The sequence below is a fragment of the Pseudorasbora parva genome, chromosome 25, assembly GCF_024679245.1.
Source record: "Pseudorasbora parva isolate DD20220531a chromosome 25, ASM2467924v1, whole genome shotgun sequence".
NCBI classification, from domain to species: domain Eukaryota; kingdom Metazoa; phylum Chordata; class Actinopteri; order Cypriniformes; family Gobionidae; genus Pseudorasbora; species Pseudorasbora parva.
The window spans coordinates 12,498,477-12,512,714 of record NC_090196.1 but is presented as its reverse complement, the minus strand read 5'-3'; the positions used below and the strand labels follow the sequence as shown (position 1 = coordinate 12,512,714).

The 14,238-nt window shown below is 39.4% G+C and overlaps 1 protein-coding gene across 2 annotated transcripts in view; it reads left to right on the top strand.

Annotated features, from left to right (window-relative positions):
- Nucleotides 1-14,238, top strand: part of banp (BTG3 associated nuclear protein) — a 69,999-nt gene that overhangs the window by 39,357 nt on the left and 16,404 nt on the right. The window lies entirely within an intron of this gene.

The following is a 14,238-nucleotide window of genomic DNA, read 5'->3' as shown; positions in this document are numbered from 1 at the left end:
CGGAAAGATTCAAGTATGGGGCGGCAGTGGCTCAGTGGTTAATGTACAGTAGGTTGGCTACAAACCGGAAGGTTGGTGGTTCAATCCCCGGTTCCACCTGACCAAGTGTCATGGTGTCCATGAACAAGACACCTCTGCATTTTCTGCTGCACAAGAGGTGCGATCAACGGGAATAGTTCAAATGACTCTAGCAATTGGATAGTCCTTCAACCAATGAGATTTGATTAGCAATTTTATTAACAATAGAGAGATTTGATTAACAATTTAATTAGAAAAACAAATCCCACCTTTAATAGTTGAGTATATTTGTGACCCTGGTCCACAAAACCAGTCGTAAGTCACACATTTGTGGCAATAGCCAACAATACATTGTATGGGTCAAAATGGTCCATTTTTCTTTTATGCCAAAAATCATTAGGATATTAAGTAAAGATCATGTTCCATGAAGATATTTAGTAAATTTCCTACCACAATTTATTATTAGTAGTAATATGCATAGCTAATGACATAATTTGGACAACTTTAAAGGCGATTTTCTCAATATTTAGATTTTCTTGCACCCTCAGATTCCAGATTTTCAAATAGTTGTATCTCGGCCAAATAGCGTCTTATCTTAAAGGTCCCGTTCTTCGCGATTCCATTTTTCAAACTTTAGTTAGTGTGTAATGTTGCTGTTAGAGCATAAATAATACCTGTAAAATTATAAAGCTCAAAGTTCAATGCCAAGCGAGATATTTTATTTAACAGAAGTTCCCTTTCAAAGTCTACAGCGAACGGCCGGTTTGGACTACACCCCAGAACCGTTTGTTGACTAACCCTCTGCCCACAAGAACACGCAAAATAGGGGCGTGGTCTTGTTGCTCTCCCACGTGGAGAAGAGCGCGCATTCAGCGCTTGCATCTCCCCGTTACGGTAAGAGGCGGGACCTTTCCGGGCAAAGTGCGCTAAGCTGCTGTCCAATCACAGCACGGGAAGCGCTGGCCCAATCAGAACTCGTTACATGTTTCTGAAGGAGGGACTTCATAGAACAAGGAAATCATCAGGCCGTTTTTAGGACAGAGGAAACAGCGCTGTACAGATAAGTCAATTGTGTGAAAAATACTGTGTTTTTTACACGCGAAACATGAACTCATGTTATATTGCACACTGTAAACATAATTTAAAGCTTCGAAAACACACGAAGAACGGGACCTTTAACAAACCATACATCGATGGAAAGCTTATTTATTAATCAAGGTTAAATGTTCAATTAATCGAGATTTAGCTTTTAGGTCATATCGTCCAGCCCATAGACCGTAAAAAAATATGGACGACTCGACATCATCCGTTTCCGCCTGGCAGATTTGAAGCTTTTAGGCGGCCTTGCACGGCGCGGACATCTTGGGGCCGAGTCTGCGCAGTAGCGATTTCGGGACCGGAGTTGCGCAGTAGAGCGCAGGAAGTAGAGCAGGAAGTACAGCCGCGATATCAAAAGCCCGCCCACACTCTCGCAGATGCAGAACAATTAATTATGTTGGTGTGAAATAAACAGTTATGAAAATGTAGAAATTAAAGCTAAAGCACCAATCTGCTCCCAAAAATTTTGAAAAAAGTCAGTTAGTGCCTCAGTGACAACTTCACTCAGAGAAGCCGTCAGTCTCAGCTGTCAATCATGACGTCACACCCCCCGTTTTTATAGCATCAAATAACTAACTCAAACTAAACTTATTTTTAAAATGAACACCTGAAATGAAATCATCGTGATGATAACTGCCTTCAGTGACATACACTAACTTTGGGGAAGAATTTTTGAAGTGTAATTTTATTATTTAGTTTGCCTCGCGTCCATTAGAAAACACAGAGGGGCGGCTATACTGGGACCGGTCACCGGGGGGCGATCGAGGCGCGAAAGCTTCAGTAAATGAGACGGAGACTGCAGGCTTGGTCCAGCCCTGTTTGTTTTAATAATTCTCTTGTGTTTTTATCATTGTTTGAAAAATGTTTTATTTATTTTTATTTAGTTATTTTAGTAAAAGTAGTAAAATTAGCTGAAGTATTTGCTGAGAAAAATGTCAGTGAACATTTATTTCAAGTAACAAACATGTTTTTATGGTTTTAGTTATAGTTGACTTTAATAGCCCTGATCTTAGCAACCATAACAACATTTAGCTTTGTGGTGGAACATATCAGTTCTATAGTTGCTGTTTTATCACTATTTTTCTAGCCTGTTTCCCAGTTCCAGCTTTTTTCACACGCTCATGCACCCATAACATACTCCATTACGATGATAGTTTTCATCTGTACAGTAGCAATGAGAAAATGTTTACATTGTTGTTTTGTTTTTTTTCTTCAAAATATTCCTGGCATGTCGCCCATGGTGTTAAAAGACCCCAGATGATCGTAGATATATTTTGGTGTTTAGTCCACAGTGCCAAGTTTGCACGCAGACAAAAATATGTGTCCTGAAAACTCCAACTGGCTAATATTGACAATGTCTATCTGTGATTTCACATGAAATTATAATAGGAAGTGAAAAGAGAGTGAAAGAAAATGTCATTAACCCTGAGGCAGCGTTCAGATGATATCCCTGGACCTCTTCCACATCTCCCTCTGCATCGGGTCTTTTTGTCCTTTCCAAGGATTTCTTCACTCTGGTCCTTCCTCCTCTTTCTCCATCTCCTCTCTTTTCATCTTCACATGCTCTAGTTCATCTGTCCTTGACTCATCTGCATCCTGTAAACAGCTGGAGGCCGGTCCTGCACTCAGCCTGAGGTCAGCAGATCTTCAGTACTGCAGTTACCTCAAAGCTTTCAGCGCGGATATAAAAGCTTCACTGACACTTTGTATAAGTGTTCAAAGAATAGCAGAAATTCTTTCATTTACCCTTATTCAAAACCTGACTTTTTCATTATTCCAAAGTCAAACCTGACTTTTTCATAAACCACAAATGGAGAAAATGTGAAGAACGTCGTATTCGCTCTTTTCCATGTGAGCACCATACAATTATTCCAAGTCTTCTCAAGCCTTATGATACACTCGTGAAATCACTCGTGAAAATGAAATAAAGCGTTCCAAAGGAGGTTTTCACAGAGATGCCATTGAAGAACCATTTTTAGTTCTTGTGCACAATTCTTAAAAGATAAAACATTTTTTCTTAGTGTAAATAGCAACTTAATGTGCTATTTTAAAGGTTCCTTATTTTGTTTTGGATGTCTCCTACAATAGGTTTACCTACATCCAAGGTCAAAAAAACACTTAATTATTCAGAAAGAGTTAGCTAAACGATAAAGACTCTCTAAACCCCTCCTTTCTGAGAGCCTACTCTGCTCTGATTGGTCAAATGGCCCAGTCTGTTGTGATTGGTCTACTCTGCTCTGATTGGTCAGATGGAGCAGTCTGTTGTGATAATTTGCATACTCTGCTCTGATTGGTCAGATGGAGCAGTCTGTTGTGATTGGTCTACTCTGCTCTGATTGGTCAGATGCAAGGGGGTAATCTAGCGCTCGGAAATCGTTCCACCCATAGGGGCTGCCATTGCTAACCAAACCATCACCTGCTGTTAGCATCCCATTGACTCCCATTCATTTTTGAGTCACTTTGACAGTGAATAACTTTACATCTGAGGCGTTTAAAGACTCCATTTGTCCATTGTTTATTTATAAAGAAACACGACAATGTATAAAAGGCTCCGTTACCTTGTATCTTACACTATCACCCCGCAGAAGCTGTTTTTGTAAAAATAGGCTAACGATTGCGTCATAACCAACGCGACTTTGTCGCACAGTTGAGAAATTTCCGTATAGACCTGAGAAGACGCTCGCAGGCGATCTTTTATTGTCTATGAGACAGTCGGGGGACGTGGAGACATAAAGTCTGATAAAGTCAAGGGGGAAGAATAGGGAGAAGCCCATAGTGAGCCAAAAGCAACGGGAGAAAATATTTAAACAACGTGATTCAGCTTTCACTTTCCACAACTACTAGAAGACCTACAGCTGTCAGACAGGAGGCTCACGTCACATCTACATCGTCAAGCTCAGTCTGAGCCGGCGCAGTTTGCTCAGCCATCAGGAAGTGAGTGCTCCTATACTGACATCACTTAACGCCGTAGAAGGCAATGGGATCGCTCGGTCCATTTCTTTTACTGTCTATGGTCAGATGGAGTAGTCTGTTGTGATTCATTTGCATACTCTGCTCTGATTGGTCAGATGGAGCAGTCTGTTGTGATTGGTCTACTCTGCTCTGATTGGTCAGATGGAGCAGTCTGTTGTGATTCATTTGCATACTCTGCTCTGATTGGTCAGATTGAGCAGTCTGTTGTGATTGCTCTACTCTGCTCTGATTGGTCAGATGACCCAGTCTGTTGTGATTTGTCTACTCTGCTCTGATTGGTCAGATGACCCAGTCTGTTGTGTTTGGTCTACTCTGCTCTGATTGGTCAAATGGCGCAGTAAATTTTGAAGTAAAAAAGTTTATTTTTATTTTATTTAAATTGTGACTTGTACAGTTAGAATATAATTGAGATGGTTTCATGGACTAGGGTTAGCATACAGTAATCATCATGGTGTACCCTGACTCTAATCTGGATTCGGGGCACAGTTCAGGGGAAGGATTTAAATCAGGACAAAAAGAGTACAGTTAAGCACACAGGACAGTGTCTGCTGTGCATATGGATCACTTTTTGGCAAGGTAATTAATATTTTTTGTTTTTTGGCATTATTTATCAGAATGTCTTGGAATTGTTCACCCCAAAAGGAAAATTCTGTCTTTTTTTATTTTTGTATTCAGCCTGATGTCTTTCCAAATCCTTTCTTCTGTAGAAAACAAAAGGAGAATTGTTGAAGTTTGGATATCATTGACATCAAACCTGATGCAACACTTCTAATGGCTCTATATTTGATTTTAGAGCTTCAGAGAGCTTTAGCTGTTTGTCACACCAGAAACTTGTAACAGTCCAACATGTCATTTAGACTCTTTTTAAGGTGCTTTGATGGTGTTTTTCTTTCTATTCTGAGCTTGTAAAACAGACCTTCACTTAAAAAGTTCCTTACTAAGCAATCCGCCTGGTTAAGAAGGGTATCTGAATTGTATTCAAGTTTTTATATCCCCATCTGCCCGCCATGTTCTCTTTGCCGTAAAAGGGAAGAGCCCATGATTTACAGGCTGTCGGCTTATAATGGCTTGCCTTATCATTTAGCCCCCTTCCACCATCTAAAACATACACACACAGTCGGGCACATGAAAGTCTTTCATGAGAGAAAGTGAAGGAGTGTTAACACTGGGTTAAATCAGTCAGCGACCTCTTGGGCTGCTCTTATCTGATGCCCTCTCTCCTGCCCTTTGATCTGACCCCCACAACTAATAGAGATACAGGCCGAAAGATAAGGGAAGAGAGCGAAAAGAGGGTGAGAAGACTGAAGTCTGGAGAGATTTTGTTTTCAGTTGGTACAATTGGTTAGTTCCACATTGTACTCGCAAATTCTTCAGACCAGACGTTGCAGATGTTCATTACTGAAACTCCTCAATCCTTGTGTTTTCTATGAACAACAGTTCACTATTTAGGGGATGGTGCACAGATGTGCACACATTTGGGGTCCTGTAGGGTGCTGCAAAACACTATCCTGATCAGTTTAGAAATAGGAAGGGAGAGATTTAGCTCCCGTTGGCGCATTACTTGGTGTTCAGATTGCGAAGCCCCTTCGGTGCTGAATAATTTAGGCGCTTTCTGGAAGCACATTAGACATATGCACTGCACTGACTGTAGCAGTGTGGTTGTATCTCAGTAGCTTGCAAGTCTATAGTCTCAGAGGCTATTTGCAACCGGTAACCTTTTATTTGGAGAGGAACTGACATGCAAAGTGAGCAACCCCAAAAAAATTTATTTGACACATAGGGGCAGGTGAAATCATAGTAATAGCCCAAATAAGTAACCTGGATGCCAGCCGAACTCAGCCCCGCCTACAACATTTGAGCTCGGGCAGTTTGGTCTGGACTTGATCCATAGAGGAGTAATTATGCCTGAACAGAAACTGTTAGGACCAATGAAATCATCAGGGTGGGCTTTAGATGATGACGGACAGATGATCAACAGTAACGTAATCATGCACGTCATCAATCTAATTACATGGACATTTTTTTTTTTTTTTTTTTTTTTCTCTCTGACGCGTTCAGTGCTTTCTTCCGGAAACAACGGACCATATGAGATTCCAAGTCACAGTTTATCACTTAGCAGAGCGCTCGTGACTCGACTCGTCGAGACTGTTTTCCAAGATGGCGCCTGAGTGTAAATGCGTAATGTACGGTCTTTATAAACTGTCTTCTTATTAAACTGTTTGTACACTTACAAAGTTCTCAATGCTTCGGTTTGCACGTAGGGACTCTAATTATGCTACCGTGTTAGTGTGAGGCTATTTTAAGCCTTGTTAGTGGTATTAACTAGCGATTTAATTTCACTTACTCTTTGCCCCATAGACAAGCATTATAAGCGAATCTGTTTTTAGAGTAAACTCTTTACATTCGATTTTCATGAAAACGCATCCCAGAGAACGGTCTACTCGGTAACCATCTGTTAATTACCCCTAGGGTCATTTCTCACCGGAGTTGTCCTTTAAGCAAATACAGCAACACTTTGAAAGAAACCTGTTTCATTAACCCTTATAGCACTATTTGAACATCTAAAAGTGTGCACTGTGAATTCAGACCACTCCAGAAAAAGACTCAATAAAGACTTATTCAAAAGCTCTATTTGGACTGTAATTGTTTCTCGTGGCGTTGTAAGGTATTTTCAACATTTACAGGGGCTAGTCTGTGATTTTATTGCCGTCCGCTACTGTTTTTTGACAAACACCAAGGTCGTGTGGTAATTGAATTGCATTTGAAATCCACATCTCTGAGTTATCAAGAAAAGATTGCTTCAAATGAACTGTTTATATACTTTTTGACCACTGCGGAGCACCGTATCCTTGCGTTTCGCTGTAATTTGGATGCATTTTAAAGATCTCTAGCCTACACTTTTATTGCTTAAATGTAATTACAAGAATAATCTTTCATCACAGCTCAAAAGAGAAAGAGAAGAAAAACACGTTAATATCTGAAATGAGCCATTATTATGGCAGTAATTAACATTATATAGATTCAATTTGCAGCATTATATTAACTTATTTCCGCTCATTTCCACATTTTTCAATTTACATCTTCCTATTTTTAAACAGATTTAAATAGTTAATAATTTCTTAGTATTAAATAAAATATTGTATTCTTATTATTCCAAGCATATTACATTTTTACAACAGACCATCATTCGAATGGCCACGTGAGCAGCCGATCACAAAACTCGCTCCTCCACCGTGAATAAATCACCATCCTAATGCACGAGTTTTAGCACTGAGGTGGCATGCACATTTATTTTTGCGGACGTCCACATGAGAAACAATTACCGTCCAAATAGGGCTTATGTCTGCAAATTCAAACAAATATAAAAAGAGTAAGAAAAGACTACTGTGATCTGTTTCTAATCTGCTTTTTTGGATTTGTTGTTTTATTGAATTTGGATTTGAAAGACAAAAATGAGCTCAGGAGTTTAAATATCATTCGCAAGCTGCATCTGTGTGTTCAATTGATGTAACTTTTTCCCTCTGTAAATGTGTGTATATTTATATTGGTATGTATGCAATTATGCCCATTTGCAATCCAGAACTTCAAGTTTCCTCTATCTCAGTATTGAAACCAGATGTGAGCAGAGCCCGCGTCCATTAAGTACCTGCTGTAGAATCAAAATTCTCCAGGATTTAACTCGCAGTCCAGTTGTTGTCACAACCTTTTCAAACTCCTAAATGAATTTACCCTTTTTACCTCCATTGGAACAATGATTTCCCACAAGATATAAAACGAAATATGTTAAATAAAATGGTCCAAGGCTTTTTGCGATCCCAGTGATCGTTGAGTCCTAATGGAGGGGATTGAATTTCAAAGCATTGTTGATGTGCTTGTCTTGGGTCGTGATAGTGGAGTTCTGGAAGCTAATGTTGTCATGGTAGGGATTGCAAATATTCGCAAGAAAATCCCTAATGGAGAGAAGTTCTCGTGGAACTGCTGCAAGATTTGTTGTTGGTGGAAACTGCAAGTACACCGGTCACATTGCTTGACTGTCCTCACAGTTGCGACACAAGGAATCGTCTTCGTGAGCGTCTCACCTTCTGTCTTACCGCCAGTTGGATGCAAAGAAAATGTCTGATGAACAAGGGAATAAAATCATCAAGTCTTCATAATTTATGTTCTGAGATGCTTTCCATTGGAAACATTGAATACGTTGAGGAAAAACACAAGGTTTGGAGGCGGGACTGGACTGCGTGTCTCCTCGCAGAGGTTGTTCCAAGGTCATGCAGATATTTTACAAGTTTACAACACATGGAGTGATTCGCCGTAGCCTGTCAATACAGCAGAATAATTAGAAACATAATGAAGATGACACAAAAAGAGACTTGCCACTTTGACACTGACATTAAAGCAAGCTTTATTTCTTTGTTCCCTAAGAACAAGCATCACAGCTTGGCTTATACGTGTTGTTAAATTTGTTGTAAAATAGTTATTTATGGCATTCTGTCTGCCCTTTGAATCAGTATAGATGTGTGTCTGTTGTATGAATTGTACAGGGTCTGTTTAATCTCTTTCTTTGGAACCGCTGTAAAAGATTGCTTTGGCAGCAGGAGTAGTATCTCAATCTGCCACAGGGGTCATATTTAAGGTTGATGTTAGTGATTTAGTGAGTATTAGGATTTTAAGCTAACTAAAATTGCCGTTTAAGTTGGTTGTCAACCAATCCTGCCATGGAAATCATACTTGTACAGTGTGTTAAGGTGAGGCTCATTTTCAACCGTTAATTTGATATATTAGTAACAGTAGAGAAACTCTAAAACAATATTTTTTTTCCTAGCTTTCCTCCATGGCTGTTTGAGCATCATTTTTCCTGAACTTGTTTCCTGTCTCCATTGTTTCTTCCGAGATTCACTTCTTCCTTACAAATTACCTCAATTTTAAGCTTTCTTTCCTTTTTACCTTTCTTCATTCATTCCAAGCTTCCCTACCTTTCTACTGATTTTCCTTTCTGCGCTCCAAGCTTTCTTCTCTCCAAGTTTCTTTTCTGCTGCCTGACATTTCTTCCGAGCATCCTTCCTTTAAGTTTTCTTTCAAATTTCCTTACCTTCCTACTGACTTTCGTTCCCTCCAAGCTTCTTTCTGCCTCTTGAGTTTCCTTCAGAGCATTTTTCCTTTTTAGCTATATCCCAAATATTCTTACGTTCCCAAAATCCGTAATCTTTATTCTGAACCTTATTCTTGCCTTCCAAGCTTCATTCCCGCCCAAACTTCCTTCCTTCCTACCTTCTAAGCCTTTACACCTTCCTGTGGATCTCTCTTCTATCCCATGAAGCTTCCTCCTCTCTGAGCTTCTTTTTTGCCTCCTTATTTCCTTCCAAGCATCCTTCTTTTTGAGCTTGCTTCTAAACATTCTTACTTTCCTTCCAACCGTCCTAATCTTCCTTCTGAACTTTGTTCCTGCCCTTGAATCTTCTTCCTGTCCCAAGCTTCTTTCCTTTCCTTCTGACCTTCTGTTATTCCACCTTCTGAGCATCTTTCATTTTTCTTTTCTGCCAAACAAATTTGGTCATGACTAAGCTAAACCCTACATTGCTTCAACGTTGCTAAGATCATAACACGTGTGGAGGTCTAGAATTGCCTCAACCAATGCCATGTGATTTTTTTAATGAAACAGATGGAATAGGAGGACATTATGAACATTTGATGATGACTTGAGCTAAACCCTGCACTGCTTCAGCATTAGTGATGTAATGCAATGTTTAATTATTTGGAACTGCATATCCATAAGAAATTATATCTGCTCCCAGGCTCAAGGCTATGTTCAATTTGTGTGGATACAGTACAGTTGATGGCAGCCCTTCAAATTTGACTTTTAAAGTTTTAAAGAGTGAAATAAAAAGACGATTTGGGATTTAAGACTTTAGTGGTGGCACCACCCATACAAGCCTAATGCTGTATCTTATAAGACTGTTTTTTGTCTGAAGACTTTTTCATAATGTAGCAAATATGTACTCATGAAACAGGAATTAGTCATCGAGCTCAGATGTCTGCAGATGCCCTTATTAGATAGTGTTCATTATTGGGGTGACACAAATTTAGACCCAATCTTTACTGTACAACCAGTTTTTGTTTTTTTTCTAAAGTTCATCTGTGTTTGTGGAAGGTTTTGCAGCAGAAGTGATGTAGGACTCTCAGATGGTTTTAGGAGTTCACTCAGTTTGTCCAACGTCCTGTTGGCCTCTTTCTTTCTTTCTTTCTTTCTTTCTGTCTGTCCCGTCTGTCTGTCTGTCTGTCTGTGTCTCTCTCTCTCTCCGTCTCTCTCTCTCTCTCTCTCTCTCTCTCTCTCTCTCTCTCTCTCTCTCTCTCTCTCTCTCTCTCTCTCTCTCTCTCTCTCTCTCTCTCTCTCTCTCTCTCTCTCTCTCTCTCAGAACAGTTAGGCCGTCACATCTGTCCTGGCTTAGGGCTGCCCCGCTCCAGATGCACAAGTTGTTGGAATCATGTAGAAATTGGGCGGAAGTGTTTACCTTTCCAGAGAGACTTTTTTTTCTCATAATACTGACAACTCTTGAGGGTATGAGGGAACTGTGCATGTTGCTAAGAAGCTTGTACTTTCACAACAGAGAGAAAAAAAAAAAAATCTATTTCTTTTTCCAAAATTGTTTGCAACCTGCATATCCAGTCATAAAGAAGCATCCAGTTTACATCAAGCTTTCCCACTTTTTTCAGGGGAATTCATGGTTTTGAATGTCTTTATCGTTTGTAGCTAGTTGAGATTCGTATGCATTGAAGACGACAATGGAAAGCCAATAAAGAAAAATGGAGCTTGGGAGGAACATCGTGTTTGCACAGTTGGTTGTTATGTATCAAAGAGGTCCCAAACTAAATGTTTTTTGCATTAAGCTGCTGTTGTTTTGTTCCTCGTTGTCTTTGCTCCAGTTCCTCAATGTGTTTGCTGTCCTACTCTGCTGCTGAAAGCATTACTACATAAGAGAAAGATTTATTCTGGGTCCTTTTTTTTCCTGTTTGCTTTTAGTCCCATCAACCCAAGCTGACAGCGGATCCTGACTTGCTCTGCCAATTTTTAAACCCTTTGTTTGGCTGCTCGCCTGTATAGAGATAACAGATTTAAGTTTGGCTGTTTTCGAAAGAACCAAGGCTGGGCACAAGCATGGTTTAGCTCATGAAGACCCTTGAGAAAAGGGCACGACCTATTACAGTTACAAATACCTTTCAAAGTAAATTTAGCGACTTTCACTTGACGCACTGCATGCATCAGAAGATTATTACGGAGCAGCTTTACTCACAAATTACAATTCATGTTCATCAGTACAGTGAGAACCAGGACCTTTATAAACCTAAATATACTTAATTTAATCGAAAAGTGTATCCAAGTAATATCCAAGTAATGATAGTTTGGTGTTTGCCGTTATAATGATGACAGTAGCACACAGCTGTTTCATTCTCCAGCATGGTTAGCGCCACGCCAAATGAAACGTGCCAGGGCACGGAACGGATCACTCACACTTGTCAAACAAACCTGGCTTTGTGGGTCAACCACGCTCGGGCAAGGTTCAGAGCGCCTAGTGTGAGTACACCCTAACATAACTGACTATTTTGCTCTATTTAGCCAACAAAAATAATTCTAAACAAAGCCACAGCAACGCAATTGTTTTTGAATAATTCGGGTGAGTCAATGATTCAATGACTCATTTATACAGTAAGTCACTTTATTCTTGAATGAATCAGATGAGTGAATTACTCAATGGGCGCGTTAACACGTTCTTAAAGGGTTAGTTCACCCCAAAATGCAATTGATGTCATTAATGACTCACCCTAATGTCGTTCCACACCCGTAAGACCTCCGTTCATCTGATGGAACACAGTTTAAGATGTTTTATATTTAGTCTGAGAGCGTATTAAAGTGTATGCACACTATACTGTCCAAGTCCAAAAAGGTAATAAAAACATTTTTAAAGTATGAACATGGCCATGTCAATGCGGTAACCCGTTTTCTTTTATCGGAGTAAGGTCATAAACGGCATAAGCATGAACCGGTCGGAACAGGTCGTTTTTTGCCTCTTACCCCGATTTCGCGCTGCATGTAAACACATTAACCTGCTTTCTGTCGGCTTATTGAAGTGCGCATGTGTGATAGGTGACAAAAACGCAAACTTCGAGCAGATTTAAACACATCCAGACAGAGCAAGCTAGTGTTTCACATAAAATAAGGACATATATCACAAACGCACTCTTTTAAGACCCAGAAAATTGTAAAGATGTGTTCTCATCTCATGCAGCAGAAGTAGAAGAGGTTCAGTCAAAACGCTGCATCTGTAACTGCATGAGGGATAATTTCAGCCACAAATCTCCTGCTGACACGGTGCACGCTTTATTGAACATCACAACTGACGTAATATTTGGAAAACTTAGAGTCAGATACAGACATTATTATTTGTGACGTCACTACAAGGAAATAACCCATTACTTGCGTTGTCAGTTTACCGGTTTGCATGTAAACGGGGAAAACTGGTTATTTCAATAAGCTGATATTTGTGAGTAATCAGCTTACTGGTGTGCATGTAGACATGCTCATTGACTAAACCTACTAGAGGTTTAGTTTCATATTTAAAAGTTAAGGTATGAAGACTTAAACTATTCCCAGACTAAAATGCATTTTTTTACTGTTTTACCTGAAAGCAACACTGTCTTTATGAAAATGGGTCATAGTGTCTTATTTGAAAGAAATTCCAAAGGGTGGTAAATATCACAGATATGCTGATGGGAATATTGCTTTAGAATAAATGACATTTACACACATAAAAGTAACCATTTCTTTCAGGACATTTTACTTGGACAAGTGAATGACCGATTTACAAGCACATAACGAGGCTTAATGCTGAGCCCTGAACCAGCTTGGTTATTTCCTCTGAGAGTTTGATTTACCCGCTAATGACAAACAGAACTCAGATAACTAATGTCTCAAACGAGCCCTTTCATTTCTGTCAAAGTCAGCAGACCTCATGTGAACATACCGGTTCAAATCCGAATACATATTGTGACATCATGGCTGCTCTTTCCTCTGGATTTTACCTTTTTCTGGCCAAGATTAGTGACACATAAGCCTAATAAACAATTCCGCAGGACCTGTAGTAACTGTTGGACGACTTCAAGAGCCAAAGTGTGTGTCTCCAATGTGATGCGTGTTTTGAATTAGCTTTATTTTATTTGATTGTGTTGGAACCAGGTTCTCATGCTCTCCCGATCCGTGGTGGAGTGGGGAGTCATCTTGAGAACAGTTGTGAGGCCGGAAATCAAGCGATGAGAACGAGCTTTCATAGCTACGCGATCGCAGACGTTCACATAGCATCATAAAACTCTCATTGTGTTAAGTCGCACAGCTGAGCATACAAACAATCCTCACTTGCAGTTTTAAGATTCCTGCTGTTGTAGTCGTGTTTGCTTTGACAAGTATTATTCAATGGATAAATCCCCAAAACGCACTTTTTAATGTGGAAAAAGTGCATTTCCTTCTTTTATGAGGCCTGACGGATGGTTTCAAAATGGCATATGAATGCTCAGTGAGCGGTGCTCTTTATTTTGATTGTTTTATGATTGTCTCCATGAGAAAGTATCCAAGTTGTTGCCTCCTGTGTCTTTGCAGTTTTCTGGTTCAGATAAATGATGGAATGAGAAATGGGAAATGTAAAAAGACGTCGCTCAGCTGTGAATTACTCTTGTTCCCAATAACTTTTGTGTGCATATTTCTGTACTTGTACATGTGTTTGTGTTTAAGACCTGCTGGGCCATCCTTTAGTTGTTCTAATGCTATTCTTTGTTTACCAGAGTATATGGGTCAATGACATACAAGAATGTACACGAATCTTTAATGAGAAAAATCTTTAAAAAACATGCAAAAAGGAAAGAAAAAAATGGTCGAAATTCTTAGAAATCAACTTTTTGTTTTCATGTTGGTGTGATATGGTTTTGAAAAAACTTTCATACCATTTTCAACCAAAAAATAGGTTAAAAAAAACCCTACAGATTTAATGACTCTAAAAATGTCTTGTGGTGTAGCAATTAAGTAAAAAAGTAATGACATATTTGTGTACACATAATTATTTATCAGAATATTTTAAAAGATATTTTTTAAGATAAAATGTATTTTTC